We start from the raw sequence: 21,730 nt of genomic DNA on the forward strand, positions 1-21,730 counted from the left end.
GAAGGACACCCGGAGAGAGGGGCAGCCAGCACATACAATCATATCTCTACAGTCACCCCCTTTAATAAAAATGGAACCCACCAGAACACAATCAACAAGCGGGGGTGACACCACAACCATACTAACAGCTACATATAGTAACACAACAGCAGCAGGACAAAACCCAGCAAACCAGGGGTGGGAAAAGCACCCCCACCCCCCCCCCCACCACCACCAACAGCTAGAGCAGAGGTGGCCGATCAGCGGCTCGTGAGCCACACGTGGCTCTTTTACCTTTAATATGCGACTCGCTGCCAGTCTTCTCCCCTCCCTCTTTGCCTGGCACTCGTGCTGCTGGTCTCTCCCCACCCCCACCTGACTCACACTGCCGGTATCCTCCCACGCCCCCCCCCCGACTCACGCTGCTGATCTCTCCCCCCCATAAGGTGTATTGTGGGTTTGCATGGATGAGATGCACTGAGTCAACCAGTGGGTCCGTCTTATGGCCCCTGACGTGCTTCCGAAGCAGAACCGTCTCTGGGGTGGTCAGCCAGGGAGGGATGGAGGAACCATTCGGTGATCTAAGAAAAGCAAAGAGGTGTTAACGTGGGGTGGTCATATTAGCGGTGCATAGTAAAGACCAGATGGCGTGGAGGGCTTTGGGCAAGACGTCCTACCAAGCGGGATACTGGCAAATCTTTAGATCTGAGGGCCAGGGCCATTGCCTTCTAGATGGTGCTGTTCTCCCTTTCCACCTGGCCATTACCTCTGGGGTTAAAGCTGGTGGTCCTGCTGGTGGCTGTGCCTCAGGCCAAAAAAGTACTGTTGCATTTCTTCACTCATGAACGAGGTCCCCCGGTCACTATGGATGTAGTCAGGGCACCCAAAAGGAGAGAAGATACTGCTCAGGGCCTTGGTGACCATAGCTGAGGTCGTATCTGGGCAGGGGGTTGCAAAGCGGAACCTGGAGAAATTGTCCGCCACCATCAGGATATAGGCGTTCCTATTTGTGGTCAGGAGGGGGCCCTTGAAATCGATACTGAGTCATTCGAAAGGGCGGGCAGTCTTGATGAGGTGTGCCTTTTCTGGTCGGTAGAACTGAGGTTTACACTTGGCGCACATTTGTCAGTGTCTGGTCGTGGACCAGTCATCCTCTACAGAGTACTGGAGGTTTCACGTTTTAACGAAATGATACAACCTCATGACTCCGGGGTGACATAGGTGGTCATGGAGGATGTGGAGATGGTCGAGATGCATGCTGGCGCACGTCTCTCGGGCTAGGGCATCCGAGGGGACATTGAGCTTATCCGGCTGGTACAAGATGTCATAGATGTAGGTGGACAATTCTATCCTTCACCTCAGAATCTTGTCAATCTTGATTTTACCCTGTTGTTTGACACTGAAAATGAAGGCCACTGCCCTCTGGTCAGTCGACAGGTAAATCTTTTACCGGCCAGTTAGTGTCGCCAGTGGCCACCACTTCAACGATCGCTTGAGACTCCTTCTTGACAGAGGAGTACCAGAGTTCGGAAGTTCGGGACTGTGCAGGGTGCAAGATAATCGGGCTGCCTGTTTGGTTTAACGTGACAGTCAGTGCGACATCGGAGGCATCGCTCTCCACTTGAAAGGGGACAGATTCATCCACGGCATGCATCATGGCATTTGTGATGTCTCCTTTAATTTGGTCAAAAGCAGCCTGGGCCTCCGCCGATAATGGGAAGGTGTTTGTACGAATTAGGGGGTTGGGCTTATCGGCGAAGCTTATTGAGCATAATATGAAAATAGCCCTGGGCACCTCTTAAACGCCTTCTGGGAGTTTGAGACAGGGAACTCCATGAAGGGTTGTATGCGGTCTGGGTTGGGGGCAATGACACTATGAACCATGGTACATCCAAGAAGGGCCAGGCGCTGCGTGTTGAACACGCACTTGAAGGACTTGGCCATATGCATGAACTTTGCGAGATTCACGTCGTGGTCCTGCTGGTCATGGCTGCAGATGGTGACATTGTCAAGGTAGGGGAACGTCGCTGTCAGCCCGTGTTCCTCCACCATCCATTCCATCACTCTCTGAAAGGTAGAAACACCATTAGTAACCCCGAGACACACCCACAGGAAATGAAAGAGGTTTCCGTCTGCCTCAAAGCCTGTATATATTTGATCAGCTGGACGAAGGGGGAGTTGATGGTAGGCTAACTTGAGGTCACAGTCGAAAAAATGCTGTACTAAGCAACTTAATTGACCAAGTCGACAATACGGGGAAGCGGGAACACATCCAACTGGGTGAAATGGTTGATGGTCTGAATATAATCAATTACCATCCAGGGCTTGACCGCACCTCTGACCACGAGGACCTGCGTCCTCCAGGAACTGGTGCTAGGGGCTATGATTCCCTCTGCCAGGAGTCATTGAACCTCAGCCCGGATGAACTGCATGTCTTCCAAGCTATAGCATGTACTCTAGGTGGCCATTGTTTTACAATCCAGGGTGAGGATCACGAACTGCGATGGAGGGCAGCACCCGTAGCGTGGTGTGGTTGCAGTATGGTGCCGGAGACTGGGTACTGAGTCCGCAGGACGGTGCCGGTGGCTGTGTGCTGGGACCACAAGGCAGTGTCGGGCACTGTTGGCTGTGGATGGTCAGCGGTACTTAGGGTCTCCTGAATGCCATCATCACGCTCCTGAACTGATTCTGAAAGTCGAGGCCCAGGAGGATTGGTGCGCTGAGGTGAGGCCAAATTAACAATACGAAATTGTTATAACACTCCCCCCACCCCCCACCACCATAAGCGATGCTACACAGATACCCCCAGATTCTGGTCTGTTGGTCCCTTGCAGCCATTGAAACCATCCTGGTTATGGGTCGGACCGGTAGGGAGAGTCTCTGGATCATGTCGGGGTACAAGAAGCTTTCCGTGCTGCCGCTATTGAAAAGACCGTTTGTTTTGTGCCCATTCACCTTGATCCACATCATGGAGTTTGAGATCGCGTGAGGACTGGCTTGATTGAGGGTGACTGATGCAGGATAGGCATCCCTTCATTGTTGTCATCTGCAGGGAGGCCTTCCCAAGATGGGAAGAGCCTTTTGAGTGAGAGCGAGTCCTCCTCGAGGAGTCGTTGCCAGATATAATCTGACCTCAAATCCCACACGCAGGTGTCTCAAATCAGTTCTTCCACGCATTGGGTCAGGAATATAGTGGACATGGGTTTCCCTAGTCTTTTCCTTGTGTGACCAGGGACCAGACAAACTCTTCAGTGGACTCACCAGGCTGTTGCTTTCTGGACGTCAGCAGGTAATGGAGGTATACCACGTTCACTTTAGTCTTGTACAGCAGCCATTGCCTCGTTGTGAGTCGCACTGCCTTGGATTGTCAGGAAGGCCCACTGGCCGACTCGTGCCTGAGGATTTTTAACTTCTTCTTGTCGATGTCGACCACCTCAGCAGCAGCATCGAGGAAGTTATTGAAACAGTTCATCCACTGCTTGAAGAGCACCAAAGCATTTGGGACTTGGGGGTCAACTCATCACCCCTCTCTCCCATCACTCCTGCCTACCCACCAACTCTCCCTCCCCATCACCCCTCCCTACCCATCACCACCTCCCACCCCATCACCCCTCCCTACCCCTCACCACCTCCCTCCCCATCACCACTCCCTCCCTACCCATCACCTCCTCCCTCTCCATTACCCCACCGTCCCCACCAACTCCTTCCTACCCAGCATCCCCTTCGACCCAAAAGAAAAATTAGGAAAAGGAGATTATCAAAGAGAAATATAAATTCGAACCAACTGCCGTGAAACTGCAAATCTCCACCAGGATGAGCCATTGAGAGCTTCAGTTTTCCAACCAACCTCTTGTAAATATGGCTCCATATTTTCCAAACCAAAGTGATATTTATCATGTAAATGATGTTATTTTTCCAGAGGAATACAAGATCTCATTTTGAGATCCCAGCTCTGAATCCCCAAATCCATCCACCATCTCCAAATCATGGCTGAACATTTCCTTCAAACACCTGAAGTTGATCGTTAAAATTCAGTTTGAGACATTGTAAACCTTCATTTTCATCTCTATATTTCCCCTCAAAATTAACATTGGATCCAATGGAAGTTTAACCTTAATATTTTTTCTCCAAAAATACTTTAATTTATATCCCAAATGGTTGAACCTTAAGACACAGACAAGTCAAATGACAAAAAGAACCTATCTCTTTATCACATCTGAGACATAATTCTGAAGATATCAAATCTTTTTTCATTTTTGAGGCAGGAAATAGAGTTGATGCAAACAATGATTTTGTACAAATCTGTAGGTAACATTAATAATTTGCGTTGTAGCTCTGGGAGTTGAAGCTCTGCCTTTATAGAGGCTGGAAAGGTGCATTTTATACAGTTGGAGTTCCCGCCGTTAGATTGATTGGCTGACATCAGCCGCATGAATAACATAAGCAGGATTCATGCCTACGGGAAAATTCTTCCATATGAATCCCCTTCTTCCCCAGCCTGGTGTTGCTCTGTTAGCTGGGCAGCCTGGCCAGCCCCATTTTAGGGCTGCCTGACTTGTACTGTCCTAGCTTCCAAACATGCTGGTTCGTGATACGGGTGTCAAGTTAATGAGTTATGCCGCTGTTTGTTACTGTGCGTTGTGCCAGTCTGATTTCCATGGTGGCGGTTCATGACCCACCCCGTCCCCTAAGAAACATTGCTACAGTTCCTAGTGTCCTTGGATGCAGTCCCTAATGCCTTTGGAGATCTGCCTCTGCGACGAGGTGCTGGCATCTCCACAGGTTTGTCGGGTTCGCGTGTGTCAGCTTGAGCCTGTCTGTGGTGGAAACCTATGGTTTGCCACCAATGTCTAATTCGAAGATGGCTCCGTTGTTTGGGATGATTTGGAAGGGGCCTTCATAAGGCTTCTGTAGCGGTGGACGGTATTGGCCCTCTGTGCATGAACATGGACTCACAGTCTTTGCGGACTTTGGAGATGTTCAATTTGGCTTGCCTGTGTCTGGAGGGTGGGATCGGAGCCAGGTTACCGACCTGTACACACAGACTGTCCAGGAAGGTGATTGTATCCTCCTGTTGTCTTCTGGACAGTGGGACAAAATACCCAGGGACCATGAGTGGTGCTCCGTTGACGAGCTCGGTGGAGGGTGTGTGGAGGTCTTCTTCTTCTGCGGTGCTGTATGACTGCTGAGCAGACCCCACAGAAGTTCATCCACTCAGTTGGGGCCCTTGAGTCTGGTCCTAAGGGAAACCTTGAGGTGCCTGTGGAAGTGCTCCACCATCCCGTTGGACTGCGGGTGGTATGCTATCATGTGGTGTAGCTGAATGCCCCACTGGTTGGCATCATCAGTCCACAGGCTGGGGATGAATTGGGCTCCTATGTCAGAGGTTATGTGGTGTGGTAGTTCAAACCTTGGTACCCAGGACTAGAGGAGTGCTTTGGAGTAGGACCTGGTGGATGTGTCAGCCAGGGGATTGCTTCTGGCCACCGGGTGAAACGGTCAACCACCATGAACAGGCAGTGGAAAGCCTGTGAGATTGGTGAGGGCACCACTATGTCCACGTGGATGTGGTCAAACCTTCCTTCCATTGACTTGAAAGTCTGCGGGAGGACCTTGGTGTGTTGCTGTATCTTGTCTGTTTGGGACTGCATGCACGTCTTGGCCCACCCACTGGCTTGTTTCCACAATCCATGCCACACTGACTTCCTGGTCTTTAGCAGGACCGTAGTCCTGATTGATGGCTGCACCAGCCTGTGGATGGAGTTGACAACTCGTCGCCACCATGCCTTTGGGACGATGGGTCAAACCAGTCTGGCGGCCACATCACACAGGAGGTCAGTGTTACCTGTATCTTCTGGGATGTCCTGAAGCTGCAGCCCCATGACGGCGGACCATACTGAGGGATCTCGTCGTCTTGCTCCTGTGCCTTCTCCAGTGTCACGAAGTCCAGTCCATTAGCCAGACAGTAGATACTCTGCTTTGACAAGGCGTCCGTGACCATGTTGTCTTTTCCTGAGATGTGTCACATCAGTGGTGTACTCCGAGATGTAAATCAAGTGTCTCCATCGGGGTACCGACCAGGGATCGGAAATCTTAGCCAGGGTGAATGTCAGTGGCTTGAGGTCCGTGAAAGCCCTTCCCTTGAGAAAGTACCAGAAGTGGCAGATGGCTAAGTACAGCGCCAGTAGCTCTCTGTCGAAATCCCGAGGGCTGCAGATGCTTGCTGAAGAAAGCTAGCGGAAGCCAACTTTCTCCTTTCTGCTGCTCCAGAACTTCACCAATTGCTGTTCCTGAGGCATCGTCTGTGAGAGCTGTGGGTGCGTTTGGCCTGGGTAGACTGGAGCGCAGTTTCCACAAATACTCGTGTGGAGTCATCCCAGGTCAAATCCTTTGCCAGGGTGAAAATTGGGCACATCACTCGAACAGCTGCAGCGATTAACCTGTGAGAAAACTTGACCATCCCCACAAACTCCTGTAGTCCTCTGGTCGTTCTGGGCCTCGGGAATTTGCGGATGGCCTCCACCTTGCTGGGTAGTGGTGTGGCCCCGTCTTTGGTAATCCTGTGACCCAGGAAGTCAATCGTGCTCAGTCCAAACTGGCATTTGGCCAGGTTGATTGTAAGGCCCAACTCACATAGGTGATTGTAGAGTCTACTATGAAGAAACCCACACACTCTGACTTTACTGAGGCTGGATAGGCTACTTTCATACAGTGGGAGTTCCCGCCATTGGCTTGATTGGCTGAAATCAGCCGCATGATTAACGTAAATGGGATTCCCGCCCATGGGAATATTCTTGCATTCTTGCCTTCTTCCCCAGCCTGATCTTGCTTTGGTAATGGGCAGCCTGGCCAGCCCCATTTTAGGGCTATGTGTCTTGTACTGCCCGAGCTTCCAACCGCGCTGGTTTGCGATCCTGGGGATCATGTTAGTGAGTTTTCTGAGTGGCAGGCGGTGACCAGTGGGGTGCCACAGGGATCTGTACTGGGACCCCAGCTGTTCACAATTTACATTAATGATCTGGATGAGGGGATTAGATGTAATATCTCCAAATTTGCAGATGATACTAAGCTAGGAGGGGTTGTGTGCACGGAAGAGGGGGTCAGGAAGCTCCAGTGTGATTTGCATAAATTGAGGGACTGGGCAGATACATGGCAAATGCACTACAATGTGGATAAATGTGAGGTTTTCCACTTTGGTAATACAAACCGGAGGGCAGATTACTATTTGAATGGCAATATATTAAGAGATGGGGAAGTGCAGAGAGACCTAGGGGTACTTGTACACCAGTCTCTGAAGGCGAGCATGCAGGTACAGCAGGTGGTTAAAAAGGCAAATGGTATGTTGGCCTTCATATCAAGAAGGTTTGAGTAGAGGAACAAGGATACCTTACTGCAGCTGTACAGGCCTTGGTGAGACCCCACATGGAGTATTGTGTGCAGTTTTGGTCACCTTATCTAAGGAAGGATGTTCTTGCAATGGAGGGAGTGCAGAGGCGATTCACCAGGCTGATACCTGGAATGGCAGGAATGATTTAGGAGGAAAGATTGCGCAAATTGGGATTGTACTCGCTGGAGTTTAGAAGATTGAGAGGGGATCTCATAGAGACATATAAAATTCTGGCAGGACTGGACAGAATGGATGCAGATGGGATGTTTCCAATGGTGGGAAAATCCAGAACCCGGGGCCATGGTTTGAGGATAATAGGCAAACCATTTAGGACCGAGATGAGGAGGAATTTCTTTATCCAGAGGGTGGTGAATCTGTGGAATTCATTGCCACAGAGGGCAGTAGAGGCAGGTTCATTAAATATATCTAAGAGGGAATTAGATCTATTTCTTCAGTATAAGGGTATTAAAGGTTACGGAGAGAAGGCGGGGATGGGGTACTGAACTTCAGATCAGCCATGATCTCATTGAATGGCGGAGCAGGCTCGAAGGGTCGAATGACCTACTCCTGCTCCTATCTTCTATGATTCCATGCCTCTGTTTATTACCGCACGTTGTGCCGGCCTGATCTCCGCAGTTGTGGGATTATCTTTACGTAACATTTTCCAATCATTTTGATCTATTTTTCTGCCTAAAACATTTTCCCACTTTCATCTTGATTTATGCAATTGTGTGTGAGAGTCTGTGAGACCATGTGTGAGTGCATGTGCATGCTGTTTTTTCTTTGGTTTGGCTTCGCGGACGAAGATTTATGGAGGGGGTAAAAAGTCCACGTCAGCTGCAGGCTCGTTTGTGGCTGACAAGTCCGATGCGGGACAGGCAGACACGATTGCAGCGGTTGCAAGGGAAAATTGGTTGGTTGGGGTTGGGTGTTGGGTTTTTCCTCCTTTGCCTTTTGTCAGTGAGGTGGGCTCTGCGGTCTTCTTCAAAGGAGGTTGCTGCCCGCCAAACTGTGAGGCGCCAAGATGCACGGTTTGAGGCATTATCAGCCCACTGGCGGTGGTCAATGTGGCAGGCACCAAGAGATTTCTTTAGGCAGTCCTTGTACCTTTTCTAAGGTGCACCTCTGTCACGGTGGCCAGTGGAGAGCTCGCCATATAACACGATCTTGGGAAGGCGATGGTCCTCCATTCTGGAGACGTGACCCATCCAGCGCAGCTGGATCTTCAGCAGCGTGGACTCGATGCTGTCGACCTCTGCCATCTCGAGTACTTCAACGTTAGGGATGTAAGCGCTCCAATGGATGTTGAGGATGGAGCGGAGACAATGCTGGTGGAAGCGGTCTAGGAGCCGTAGGTGGTGCCGGTAGAGGACCCATGATTCGGAGCCGAACAGGAGTGTGGGTATGACAACGGCTCTGTATACGCTTATCTTTGTGAGGTTTTTCAGTTGGTTGTTTTTCCAGACTCTTTTGTGTAGTCTTCCAAAGGCGCTATTTGCCTTGGCGAGTCTGTTGTCTATCTCATTGTCGATCCTTGCATCTGATGAAATGGTGCAGCTGAGATAGGTAAACTGGTGATTAAAACCATGTACCCAGATGCTTTTTGCTTATGTGGAACTGACGACACTGGGTCCACACGCAGGTCACCTTACTTTCAGAACTAGCAGATGTAATTAAACTCAGCCATGGGGACTTATCTGAAGATACACTTTGAAATGGAATTCCACTGTGAGGCCCAGGGAAAGCAATTGTCAAATGCAACACTCTGAAATTGACGAATTGGTCACAACCTGTCTTGCTCGAGAAGTTTTAATAAGTCTTTGTATCTACGAGATAAACCAGGAAATCATAACATCCTGGTTCCATAATAATTAATCTTCTAAATTGTAGAATGTAATGTTCAGTTTTGATTTTGACTGACAAATATTAGAAGGAGTAGGCGCATGATTAATTGTTTTTGGGGTATATAAGCCTGTGGTCCTGCTGCTGAAGTTTGGACTCTCCGAGGGGTGGGAACACCCCTTGTCAAGAAGGAAGAACAGCCAGAGTCCGTGCAACATCCCGGTCGGTGGAGGTGGAGAAGCTGCTACCAGCGCCCTGACAACCTACTACAAGTGTGCAGTCGTTGCCTTGCTTCGGCAGTTGGGACCAGTCCAAGCGTTGATAAGTATAGTTGGGAAGGGCTTGCATATTGTAGTGTGAAATCAGCTTTTGAATTAGTAATAAACATTTGTATAAATTGAACTGCTCTCGGTGTGTGTGTCTATTTTCTTTTGGTAGCTCAAACACTGTGACCAATCTAAAATGAACAAAATGAGAGGTATAAGTTTACCCAAGACACATGCGTACATGTTTTTGTGCATGAGTTCATGAGGATGGAGGCGTAGGTGCATGTGTGTGTGTCTGCACGCTTGTGTGTGTGTATCTGTTCATTTGTATGTGCACATGAATGTGTGTCTGGATGTTTGTATGCGGGTATATGTGTGCATGCACTTGTGTGTGTGTACATAAGTCTGCATGCCTGTGTGTGAGTGTGTGCAGGAGTGGGTGAGTGTGTATGCATGTATGCATGTGTACATCTGTATGATTGTGTGTGTGTTTGTGTGTGCGCATTTATGCATTCACATGTGTGTGTGTTATGGAGAGGCAGCGTCCAACACCAGGTGGCGATGCTGCACTCATATTCAGAGGACACACTACCTGCCAATCAAGGTCACCCCAAAGCCATCAAGGTGACCCTTGCAATTGGCCTACCTAAATCACCAGGAGCTGCACTCCAGCCAGCCCAGCCAGACGCAGCCCTGACCTTCACCCAATTGGCCCACCTAAATCACTAGGAGCTGCAATGCAGGCAGCCCGGCCAGACTCACGCCTCACCTTCACCCAATTGGCCCAACTAAATCACCAGGAGCTGCAGTCCAGGCAGCCCAGCCAGACTCACACCTCACCTTCACCCAATTGGCCCACCTAAATCAGCAGGAGCTGCAGTGCAGGCAGCCCAGCCACTCAGCCCTGACCTTCACCCAACTGGCCCAACTAAATCACCAGGAGCTGCAGTCCAGGCAGCCCGGCCAGACTCACGCCTGACCTTCACCCAATTGGCCCACCTAAATCACCAGGAGCTGCAGTCCAGGCAGCCCGCCCAGACTCAGACTCAGCCCTGACATTCACCCAAATGGCCCAGGTGAATCACTTCGACTGACCCCTGCTGAGCCCCTGCACTTAGCTTTGAGCCATTGGCCACAGCAGCCAACGGGGCCCAGCCTGCCCTGAGTGACTGGCCCTCCCAGTACTGCCCCGAGAATTAATAAGGACCATGTGCCCCTTTGGTCGGCCTCTTTCGACTCCTCGTCGCTCAAAAGTAGCACCTTCCTCACTGGGTTGGGGTGAGTCTCAAGGTCAGGTAGCTGGAGCCGTGTCTGTACTGGTCAAGGGGTGGGGGATTGTAGTATAACCTTGATCCTAACTGTTGAATGTTTACGTTCATGTAATTTCCCCCAGTCTCTGTTGGTTTCTCCCTTGTTATTGGAAGTGTATATTTACCCCCTGCGTACTGTGCGTGTTGAGGTTTGTCCCGTTTCCATCCCCGAAATAAATGTGTGCTTTGTACCTTTGCTTTGGTCTGGTTCTTAACCTATGGGACTCACACGAACCTGACAACAATGGAGGTGGGAAGCAAAGTATTTTATCAATAAATGGAGAATCAAATCATGAGAAAAAAAAAGACAGATATATCCAATCAGAACATGGCAAGAAATTAATGTAGTGAAAAAAGGTAGGGATCTCAAGAAAAGTACCAGTGTGTCAAAATATGACCAAATGCAATAGAATATTAAATTTGGGTTATGACAGAGGTATAAGATATTTTGAAGATTGCTACACGGAAGAAATTCTTCAAACAATTAAACACAAATTTGGAGTGGCCAATGGGACCTTCTATTTCCTCTCGCTTAGATTGTTCTTAATAGAAAGATGGGGACCAACATTGACCCCACCTAAAATTAGTGAAATGGAACAAAGAGTCTGGATAGGGAATACACCCAAATTTATCAATGAAATGTACGATGCTCTCCTGAGAGAAAATTCAAAACCAGGATAGCAGAGTTCACAGGAAAAAGATGGGAGTCGGACTTGGATTTGACGATTTCAGAAAGAAGCTGGTCAGATTGGTGTAAGGACAGCACGACATCAATTAGAAAAGCAGGATATGGACTGGTTCAGTCTAATATTTTACACCAATTTTATCTTACCCTAGAGAAATGACCTAAATATCAGAAATGTGTTTCAGATGTGGGAAGGATGTTTTCTAGACATCAAATATAATATGAGGAAAATGATTTATATAAATTAAAACAAAGGTGGAAAGAAGATTGAAACATACAAATTCAAGAATAGGGTCAAGATTGTGTCAAGAGAGTTACAAATATGATTAATGCCAGATATAAAAATAAAAATCTCCACATCAATTCTGCTATAGTCCATATAAATTAAATGGACTTATCTCCAATTATTCCGAGAAATGTTTTCAATGTAATCAGGTGATCGGGACTTTTTTTTTCCATTCGGTTTGGACCTTTGTAAAAGTGGAAGAATTTTGGAAGGATTTCAGTAAATTATAAGGACAAATTATGAAGATTAAAATACAAAAGGACGTGAGAATATTTGTGCTTGGTCACATATATGAAGCAGATACAAAACTGAAGTTAGATAAATATCAAACAAACTTTCTGAGTCTAGCAATAGCAGCAGTGAAGAAATGTGCACTAACGTGGAGAGCAGAGAGTTTTGTAACGAGGGATGGGACATTGAAATGGAAAACGGTGTCACATTAGAAAAAAAATGACTTCTGGTTGAAGGAATCAGATCGGGAACGGTACATGGATATGGAGAATAAAACTCCATCCACATCCTCCACATCACCCACTCTTCTTAGTTCATGGTTAATAATTATTAGCTAGAAAATCAAATAACTCTGGGAATAATACCTACTGTATAGATTGAGGTGTTTTCTCTTTCTCTTTCTTTAGGGAGGAAGAGGGAGGGGGTGGGGAGAAAATAGACCAAAGGTTTTGGATCATTTTGTATTCTGTTGTTATAAGATATCCTCTTTATTGAGTTAATGCTTGTATTGATGTAAATGATAAACAAAAAAAGATTTGGGACTGAGACAGGAACCTTTTGATGGGTCACGTGGTCATGGGTGAAGGTGAGGCCATTTTGGCAAGACATCACCGAATAATTAACCAGAATAATAGGAATGGCTTTCACGGGCAGCCCAGAGTGCTATCTACTAGGTAATGTTATGGACGTCAGCAAAAAATTTAACAAATATACAATCTCATTGATAAAAATAGCATTGGCTGGAGCAAAAAAAAGTGGTGCGATCACTTGGACGTCGGACTCCCCTCGACTTATCGCAGAACGGATGGCAGAAATGGACAGCTGTAAACCCATGGAAAAAGTCACATCTAACGTAAAGAACAAATATGACACTTTTGTAAAGATCTGGCAGCCAGACCTGGACCACATTGGGGCCCAGATATAGACATAAAAAAGAAAAAGGACAATAAATGTAACTATTATATTTATTTAAGCATGGTTTCCCCAATTGGATACTATATATTTTAAAGATATATAAACTTTGATGGTGAGCGGATTCATTTGTTTGGAAGAAGGGAGGGAGGGATCTTTTGGCTTTTGTTTATTGTTTGTAAGAAAAAGTTTCATATATTATGATATTGAAACATTTAATAAGTATATTTTTGAAAATATTCATAAATAAATATGTTTGTTCCCCAGGGCTGAAGCGGCTCCTGGTGGTCAAGGAGGTCCTGCGCGCCCCATAACTGCCTGGAGATGGGGATGTACGCCCAGATGGCGTTGTCCTTGGCTGAAGGATGCAGCGTGCGGCAGCCGATGGCAGACAGAGGCATGGAGAGCATCGGCAGAGCGGCCTGGTAATCACCTGTGTTGACTACGTCATTCTCATCATTGTCAGGAGCCCTCCGTGTCGTCCACTGCCTGACCCAATCTGGCATCAGCACGTGGGGGCCCGCTGTGTGGCTGTCCTCCTTCCCCACTCATGTTCATTGTGCCGGGAGAAGTGACGTCATTGCAGATGGTGGCATCGACGTCATTACATCAGCCAGAAGTGACGTCACACCATGAGCTTGAAATGACATCGCTGTAGTTGTCGCCAAGCGTCACTGTCTGGGGCGGGGGCTGGTCCAGGTGCTCAGGGCACACACGGCAATCGTCGCTGGCGGAGCCGGATGCTGCACCTTTGTAGTCAGGGAAGGCAGAAGTTGTAGCAGGGAGGTCATAGAGGGCCGCTGAGCTGTTGGCTGGTTTTGAGAGACACCTGCCGCAGCGACATTCTCCTCCCCAGCTCGGTCTAGGGCTGCAGCTGCAGTGTGAGAAGGCCATGAGGGAGCCTGGGGGAACCTGGAATCGAATGCTTCGATGTGCAGGGCTGAGGTTTCCAGGGTTCGGACCACTTCCACTGTCTTAGTTAGGGTGTAGATATTATCTTCCAGCAGCTTCTGCTGGATGGCCCTCGAGTGTAGCCCTCAGATAAATGGGTCCCGGATCAGCCTTCCCCGGGTTCAGCCAGACACAGTCAGGCCAACTCTCGCATGTGTCCCAGGTAAGACTCAGCCATCTCCCCGGGTTGCTGGGCTTGGGAGCTGAGGAGGTATCTTGCACAGACCACATTCGTGGGGTGCTTGTACAATTTCTTGAGAGTGTCCATTGTGCTCTTGTACGTGGGGCAGCCTTTGGTGCCTGGAAGTCATGGGGACCCAGCTTTGACCGGAGTAGGTCCAGCCTCTTCCGATTTGAGTCCAGGATGCCGCCTGCGTGTGCCTCGATGATTGCCTCGACCGCGTGCTGCCAGATCTCGAAGCATGTCTGGGCTTCTGGGACGACTTCAAGGCTCCCTGCACTCAGGAGTTTTTCCATGGCAGCCATGGGAAAATTTTGTGGATTAAATTGTGGTGCGCTGTTAGCCAGAATCAGACACACACAAGACTGCACAACAAGCTTTAAATCACAAAGACTTCCACAGAGCCAGGCTGGCTGTAGCTGTAGTAACTCTGAGTGAGCTTTGGGAAGCTGGCGCAGGCTTATATCCCATAGGGTGATTGACACCCGATTGGGTGGGGCTTGATCCATTCAGGCCGACTGATTGACAGCCGGCCAGGTGTTGTCCAGTCCCCTTACAGGTACAGAAGATTCCCCCTGCAGTAGGCCGGTGGTGTACCTCCACAAATTCCCATCCAAGCAAACCTTCATCAAAATCTCCTCGTGAGGGTCACATGATGTAGTGAAGTGAGACGGACGCTGGCCCAGGGGCTCTCCAAACACATACATTTTACATCTTTTAAACACCCTCAACCCCACTTATGGTCAGACAGCTGCAGTATGGACCACAGACCAAAGTCGAAGCAACTAGATTCAGCTATTGAGCAAATTCCAACATCTGTGGAGAAAACTATTCTTGGGGCTGGCTGCCAAGAAAAAGGAGTCCAAATACTTACAAATAAAGAAGGAAAGAACTTGGATCAGCAGAATGACATAAAAAGTAAATCTGAAAGCAAACACGGTAAGGAATAGAAATGGAAACCTCCAGAATAGATCGAGGTGTCTCATGGTGATGAAAATGGCGGGGTCACTTCGAGGCCTGCTGGTGAAGTCAGTGGCCAGTCCATCTGACAGGAAAAAAACCTGCAAATTGATATTGCCTTTCTATAAGAAATCCATCTTCCCACACAGGAGCATAAGAAACTGAGGAAAGAATCGGTAGGACAGGCATCATCGTCATTCTTTCACTCCAAGGCCAGGGCGATCAATAACAACACTTTGAGAGACGATGATTGATCCACAAGGCTGAGATGTATTAGTTGATGGTCAGATTTACTCAGAATCCTGGATACTTTTAAATTTCCCTCCACCTAACAGTGATGATTCTTTATTCAGGATATTTTTCTCAGGGTATCGGGGGAACGACAAAATATACTTGGAGGGGTGACTTTAGTTTTTGCTGGATCCTGTTCTGGACAAGTCAACCTCGACAATATCCCAAATAAAAGCAGCCAAAACTACCTTGGATTTTCTGAAAGATTGAAATTTGATAGATGTGTGGAGGCCAATCCCCCCATTATTCCTCGACTCGGATTGGCCTTTCTTTGTTATCAACACAGCAAATTCGGAGAACATTCGTGCGAATACTTATCTTGAACCTTTGACCCTGTCTATCTTGATGCCAGAAAAAAAACAACTAATTCACAGAGATGGCCTTTGAACCCCACCCATCTTCAAAAACCAGATTTTGGCAAGGATATTAGTGACCAGATAAAGTTATTCTGGAAGTCAAACTGTGCCTCCTCGCCCACTAGTTTTGTATATTATGGGGACAAACAATATCACATACAAAAGGGATGAAGAAGAAATACATGTCAGAAATAGAAGAGCTGGAAACAAATTTGGAAATTGGAAAAGGTGTTCCAACAGTCTGGTTCCAAAGAATTCACATACTTAATAATGAAACAAATCAAATACAAATACATGTGGCATAGTTAAAAGAAAGAAGAAAGAAATCTCCCCATAGACCACCCCCATTGCCCCCTCCATCCCCTTGCTAAAAGGAAAAGAAGAAAAATGAGTACAAGGGACCACCAACGGGAGCATTGATTACTTTATTGTCCCTTTTCATAAACTGAGGCCTAAAGGAGAAAGGGAATATTCACACCCACCCTTTGTAAATATGGGCTCCACATTCTTCCATAATATATGGTTGTTGCCTCCCGCTAACCGGGACGCAACCCAGTACACAAGATGCCTGACGAACCCGGTGACTGCGAAGATCACGCGGGAACCAACAAACTTCATCCCAGGTGACATCCTGCACAGCGGGAAGCAATGAGCAATGGCGGGAACACCCACCAATCCTAGGCCAGTGCTGACGTCTCTTAAGTCCTGTCGTCAGCAGCGGGAGGGTATACAAGAGATTCCTGTTCAACAAACCATTCTTCGACTTTGACTTCTTGGGTGTGTATCGTTCATTCCACACTTCACGGTAACTGTGAAGACTTTCACCATTGAACACCTCAAGCCACCACATCTGGACATTAGCAAACTGGTCTCCACTCAGCCCCAACAATGCAGATATAGGTGACCAAAAGCAGCGAACAGTGCTCCAATCACTGGTTCTGGGGTGGTGGGGGATCATGTTAACTGGGATGCCACCCTGTACACAAGATGGCCGATGAATGTGGTGACCACGCAGAGTCAATGGGGACCAACAACGTTCGTCCCAGGGGCGAACCCACACAGCAGGAATCAACAAGGATGGGAACACTGACCAATTGGAGGCCGACACGGATGTGACAACACTCTAGTTGACAGTAGCGGGGAGAGAATAGAAGTAGAGCTGCCAGTGTAATAAAGGAGTCTTTGACTTTGATTTCTTGAGTGTGTGTCCTTCTTTCCACCCTTCACAGTAGCGCGCATGCTCCAATTAAACATCAAATGGTCTTCCTCATTTACATCGGGAGTCACATGTATGGTTTCCTTACCTAAAGCGTGAGAAGTGCAGCAAAGATCGTCAGACTTGTTTCTGGTTTGTTTTAAGCGGGTGATAGGAGGAAAGTTTGAATATGGATCTCTTTGTCGTTGGGAACGAGGGAGATGACCTGACAACATTATGAGAGGACACGGTAGCTTGGATCGAGAGAGGATAATGCAAAGAAGCCGAACACCAAGTGTCACAATTTCCCAATAACCGATCGGCTGCTTGGACTTGAAGAAATGTCTTCAATGAAAATGTAATATCATTGGAATTCTCTTCCCTGTTGAAGGTTCATTTGAAATTGGGATCCATGGACTTGTGATGAGTTTATTGCCATATCCATTCGTAGCGGGATAATATGCATCAAACTTAGATGCAGATACTTTGAAAAAAGTAACAGGCATTAAATTGTAAGTGGTAATAAATATGAAGGAAAAGATTGATAATAAATAGTCTCCCTTGCAGTTGGGGTACAATGTATTCCTTGAGATCAGAGGAATCTTGGAGCCAGGACAAAGTGATCCCGTGTTTCCCAAGGATTTGATTGAGTTGTTGGGGTAGTTGTAAGTTGATGGGCCAAATGGTTTGCTGCTCCTTCCTCTGGCTCTGCTTTCTGTCTTGCGATGCTGATTGGGTGCGTCTGTGTGTTCGCTCGCTCGCTGATTGGTTGCATCAATTGTGCGAGCCAATGGGTTGATTCGGTGAGGCTGCTATTGGATTGGACGCTGAGTCAGGTTGGATTGATGGGCGGGTTCGCGGGTTGATTGGCTCTTGTTGTGAGGAGGCGGGACGTTGGCGGCAGCATCGCCTGATCGGAGTCTGTCGCGTCGCCGCGAGCGCAAAATGGAAGAAGTTAGTGGCGGCGTCGGGACCTTCCTCAGCCACACGGTCCTGCAGCCCGCCAGGCTCCAGAGCCGAGGCGTCGGTGCAGGGCCTGATGGTGCCGACAGGGCGAGGCTGGGAGCTGCCCAGAGGGAGGGGGTGGGCAAGGGGGTAAGAAGGAGATTGGCGCATGCGTGGTGGGTTCGCGACTTGGTGTTCGGTTCGACCATGTGCGGCTGATACGCATGTGCCAACGGACGGCCAATGAGTGAACCTTTTGCGCAAGGACCAACCGAGGACTCGCGCATGTGCACTGAAATTAAGATGGCTGCCCCCAGCCCATGGACCCCCAGACACTGAGTCACAAAGTCAATCCACACATTTTGGGTTTGACGTGTCCTGTGTCTCTGTTCTCATTTGTCAAATCATTTGATTTTAAAAATAGGCTCTAAGACTTCAGATCTCCTCGCACGCGGTCAAAACCTTGACTTGCGACCATCGTGGACCCACCCTCCCCCGACGTGGTACTACGGTCGCAGGTCGGGGAGGACCTGTCGGGGTCATTGAGTCGCTTAGGAAGGGATGGAAAACCAATCCAATGTTCTTTGCTTCCCAATGCTCATAGAATGTGTCTGATTCCATTCCTTTTTCCTGTTGTAGCATCACATTCTTCATAAAGTTAGATGTTATTTTTTAAAGTTGTGTCACCTGAACAATAATGCTCCAACCCTTCTGATCCTGACGTACCATGTGTCTAAAATGTCATGTTTCTCAGTTACGTCCGAATGCCTTGAAAAATATAGGGACTTTGGTGTTAACAATACAGAGTAAGAGAGAGCGCTGCTCAGGGAGCTGAAGAAGGAATTCGTCCATCGTTATTGAATGAAGATCTACCAGGACCAATGCCTGAAGAGGGTGCACAAAATCAGTGAACAAGTGCGGACTCGAAAGGCCAACATGGCCTGTTTCCGCTCTGTAAATAGTTATATGGTTATATTTCACCAATCCTTTTGAATTTATGATCTCTTGAATTTCTGGTCATGTTTTCTATTTAGGTTGGTGTATCTTGCAGACCTGTTTGGTTGCAGCAAGTAAGAAGTTATCACCTTGTAGCATCCGCTGTGGAAGTGCTACCACATACTGTTTTAAACTCCCCATGTGTGCTCGCTGGCCCACCCACTTCTGGTGACGTACTTCCCGACTTCCAGCTTTATGTCATTGTGTCGTGTTGTCACTCTCCAGCTGGCTGCCGCTACGTGGAAGTGTAGGGCTCCTCAGCCCATACATGGTGCTAGGAGTGGGCTCCTTCTCATCAGTGAAGGGGAGTCCGTGCCATCTTGGACTATCCGAGTGTGGCAGTGATTTGACCTCTTTTTGCTCACCTGGTCTCTTGGCGCACCATAATCTCAGCGTTTATAAGGGGGAAATTCTTTCAATGTTTCATTCAACTTTATTACAGAATTCTTCCTAGATTATCTGTGTAACATTGAATGTTATGGGTTTTCATGAACAGGGATCATGATTTTACTCATAATTTGGTGAGCCAATGGATGGGACATTTTTTACTAATGCCCCATGGGAATCCAAATAAAAATGAAGTGACAAAATTAGGAAGGTTTGTTGACCCTTGTTTTTAAGCAGGACGTCAGGATGATTTTCATCTTGCTTGCTGAATTAAAATGTGATTTGTCAGTTCTTAATGGCAGCTGCCATATTGGCATTGCAAGGAGAGATGGGAAATGGATCAGGTCCTTGGTGGTCCCAGTAATGCAACGTAGAAAGATGTCATGGGGCTGAATGTGGTTTAGGGAGGGAGAGGGTATTAATTTTTGGGAAACGTATGTGACCAGCCACCTATCAATATTTCCCTCAAATAGAAACTCCTGCTGGTAGAAGCCATTTCCTATTTTAAACAGGCCCAATGTCATTACCCAAGCAGATATTGTTTCGAGCCCAAAGGATCCCAAAACCAGTAGCAATAGACATTCACCCAGACAAGTGGTTTTTAAAACAAGTTATTTTTAATCAAATTTAAACATGAAAATAGAATGAAATTTTAATTTAACTCTATACTTAACTAACCCAAATTAACCCCCTTCTAATTCTTAGTGCACATGTTTGTAATGTGTATAAATTTAAGAAAAGTTCTTTGGTTCACATTTCAATCTCACTTCTCCTTCTTCCAAGTTCTCTGGATGCATGGAAATCTTCTGCTGTGCACAGAATTGAACATGTACAAACTTCACCAGGTTTTGGTGCTTGAAAGGTAAATGTTTACCAATCAGGACGGTTCTTGTAGGGTTTTTAGAGAGAGATTTGTTGTTCCAGGATTTCCACATCTGAGGTACCACCATTATTCACCTCAATGTCTCGCTGATGAAACTTGCCCCGTCAGGGTTTTCCAGATGGTAACTTCTTTCTTCTCGCTACCACAGAGTTCATTGCTCACAACAGAACTAATTTCTTCTGCTCAAGCTGCTATATAAACAAAACCCAGGAGTGATTTTCCTCAAAGCACCCCGCAGAAAGGTACTTTAAGTCATCCGGCTCCATTTCCAAACAATGGTCATTCATTTTATGACATCAGTTCGATAAACACCTACTTGTGAATGTGAATAACATTCTCCAGAGATCTTCAATATTTCTTCAGTCTTTCAAATAAGATCTGTTTTAAAATGTGTGTGTGTATTTATGTAACCTACACTCAATCTTACCAAAATCCCAAATATTACCAACTTCTCCAAATATATTTATCCATTACAATAACATAAAGAGCATTTAAGAGACTCTTCGACAGGCATACATGGGTGAAAGAAAAACAGGGTTGAAGCGGGCGCACAGTACGGTATTACGAACTGCCACCGTCAGTGCACAGACTTATCTCACACATCGTGGGCTAACAGTGCTGGGAGGCAAAGTACAGTGAGTGGATCAGATGAAGGCCCCTGCCTAAAGGCGTGGGGCACTCATGGCTCGTAGCCTTAACCTGCTGATCCTGTGGACCGGAAGGTATTCACTAACGAGCTAATTTACAGGCAGGGAACAAAAGGTCTGTGTATGTCTGCAATAAAGCAGTATTGAGTTGACTACCTTTGTATGTGTTTGCCTTTATTTAGTAGCATCTACTTTCTTGGGACCTTCCCAAGATCGTGTTATATGGCGAGCTCTCCACTGGCCACCGTGACAGAGGAGCACCAAAGAAAAGGTACAAGGACTGCCTAAAGAAATCTCTTGGTGCCTGCCACATTGACCACCGCCAGTGGGCTGATATCGCCTCAAACCGTGCATCTTGGCGCCTCACAGTTTGACGGGCAGCAACCTCCTTTGAAGAAGACCGCAGAGCCCATCTCACTGACAAAAGGCAAAGGAGGAAAAACCTAACACCCAACCCCAACCAACCAATTTTCCCCTGCAGCCGCTGCAACCGTGTCTGCCTGTCCCGCATCGGACTTGTCAGCCACAAACGAGCCTGCAGCTGACGTGGACTTTTTACCCCCTCCATAAATCTTCGTCCGCAAAGCCAAGCAAAAGAAAAGAAGTAGCATCTACCATAGTAGCTGCTACAGTGTATTATTCTTTTGTTAGGAATATCTAGATCAACACAACATCGTGGGCCAAAGGGCTTGTACCGTGCTGTAATATTCTGTTATTTCTGTTATTGCTTCACTTTGAATATCTGTTGTAAGCTGTGTGAGACTTCAATAATGTAGCAAATGTGCACCTCAACATTGCGGTCAGGAGTTTGTATCTCCTGGTTGACTTGAGCTTTTCTCATTTTTACTCAATGCTTTATAGTTGTGGTCAGTAAGAAAAGAAATATTGTGCATGTTGAGTATGTCATTATGATTGAAAGTAACACTGGAAAAGAGTCAGTAACACCAAGGTAAATAGCACCCTGTAGTGGCTGGTGCAGTTTCCTGATGGGCAGAAGTTATCTCTCAGTGGCTACAGTGATGTGAAAATGTGGGTAAATT

The 21,730-nt window shown here is 47.3% G+C and overlaps 1 long non-coding RNA gene across 2 annotated transcripts in view; it reads left to right on the forward strand.

The window, feature by feature from the left end:
* Nucleotides 1-21,730, forward strand: part of LOC138746348 (uncharacterized) — a 32,352-nt gene that overhangs the window by 2,219 nt on the left and 8,403 nt on the right. The window contains exon 2 of one of the 2 annotated variants that reach the window (XR_011346886.1): nt 13,166-13,323. This is a non-coding gene — a long non-coding RNA (uncharacterized lncRNA). Of the gene's footprint in view, nt 1-13,165; nt 13,324-19,633; nt 20,023-21,730 lie in introns of those variants that run through there. The other variant, XR_011346887.1, reaches the window with a different exon arrangement.

The sequence above is a fragment of the Narcine bancroftii genome, chromosome 11 (assembly GCF_036971445.1).
Source record: "Narcine bancroftii isolate sNarBan1 chromosome 11, sNarBan1.hap1, whole genome shotgun sequence".
Lineage (NCBI taxonomy): Eukaryota > Metazoa > Chordata > Chondrichthyes > Torpediniformes > Narcinidae > Narcine > Narcine bancroftii.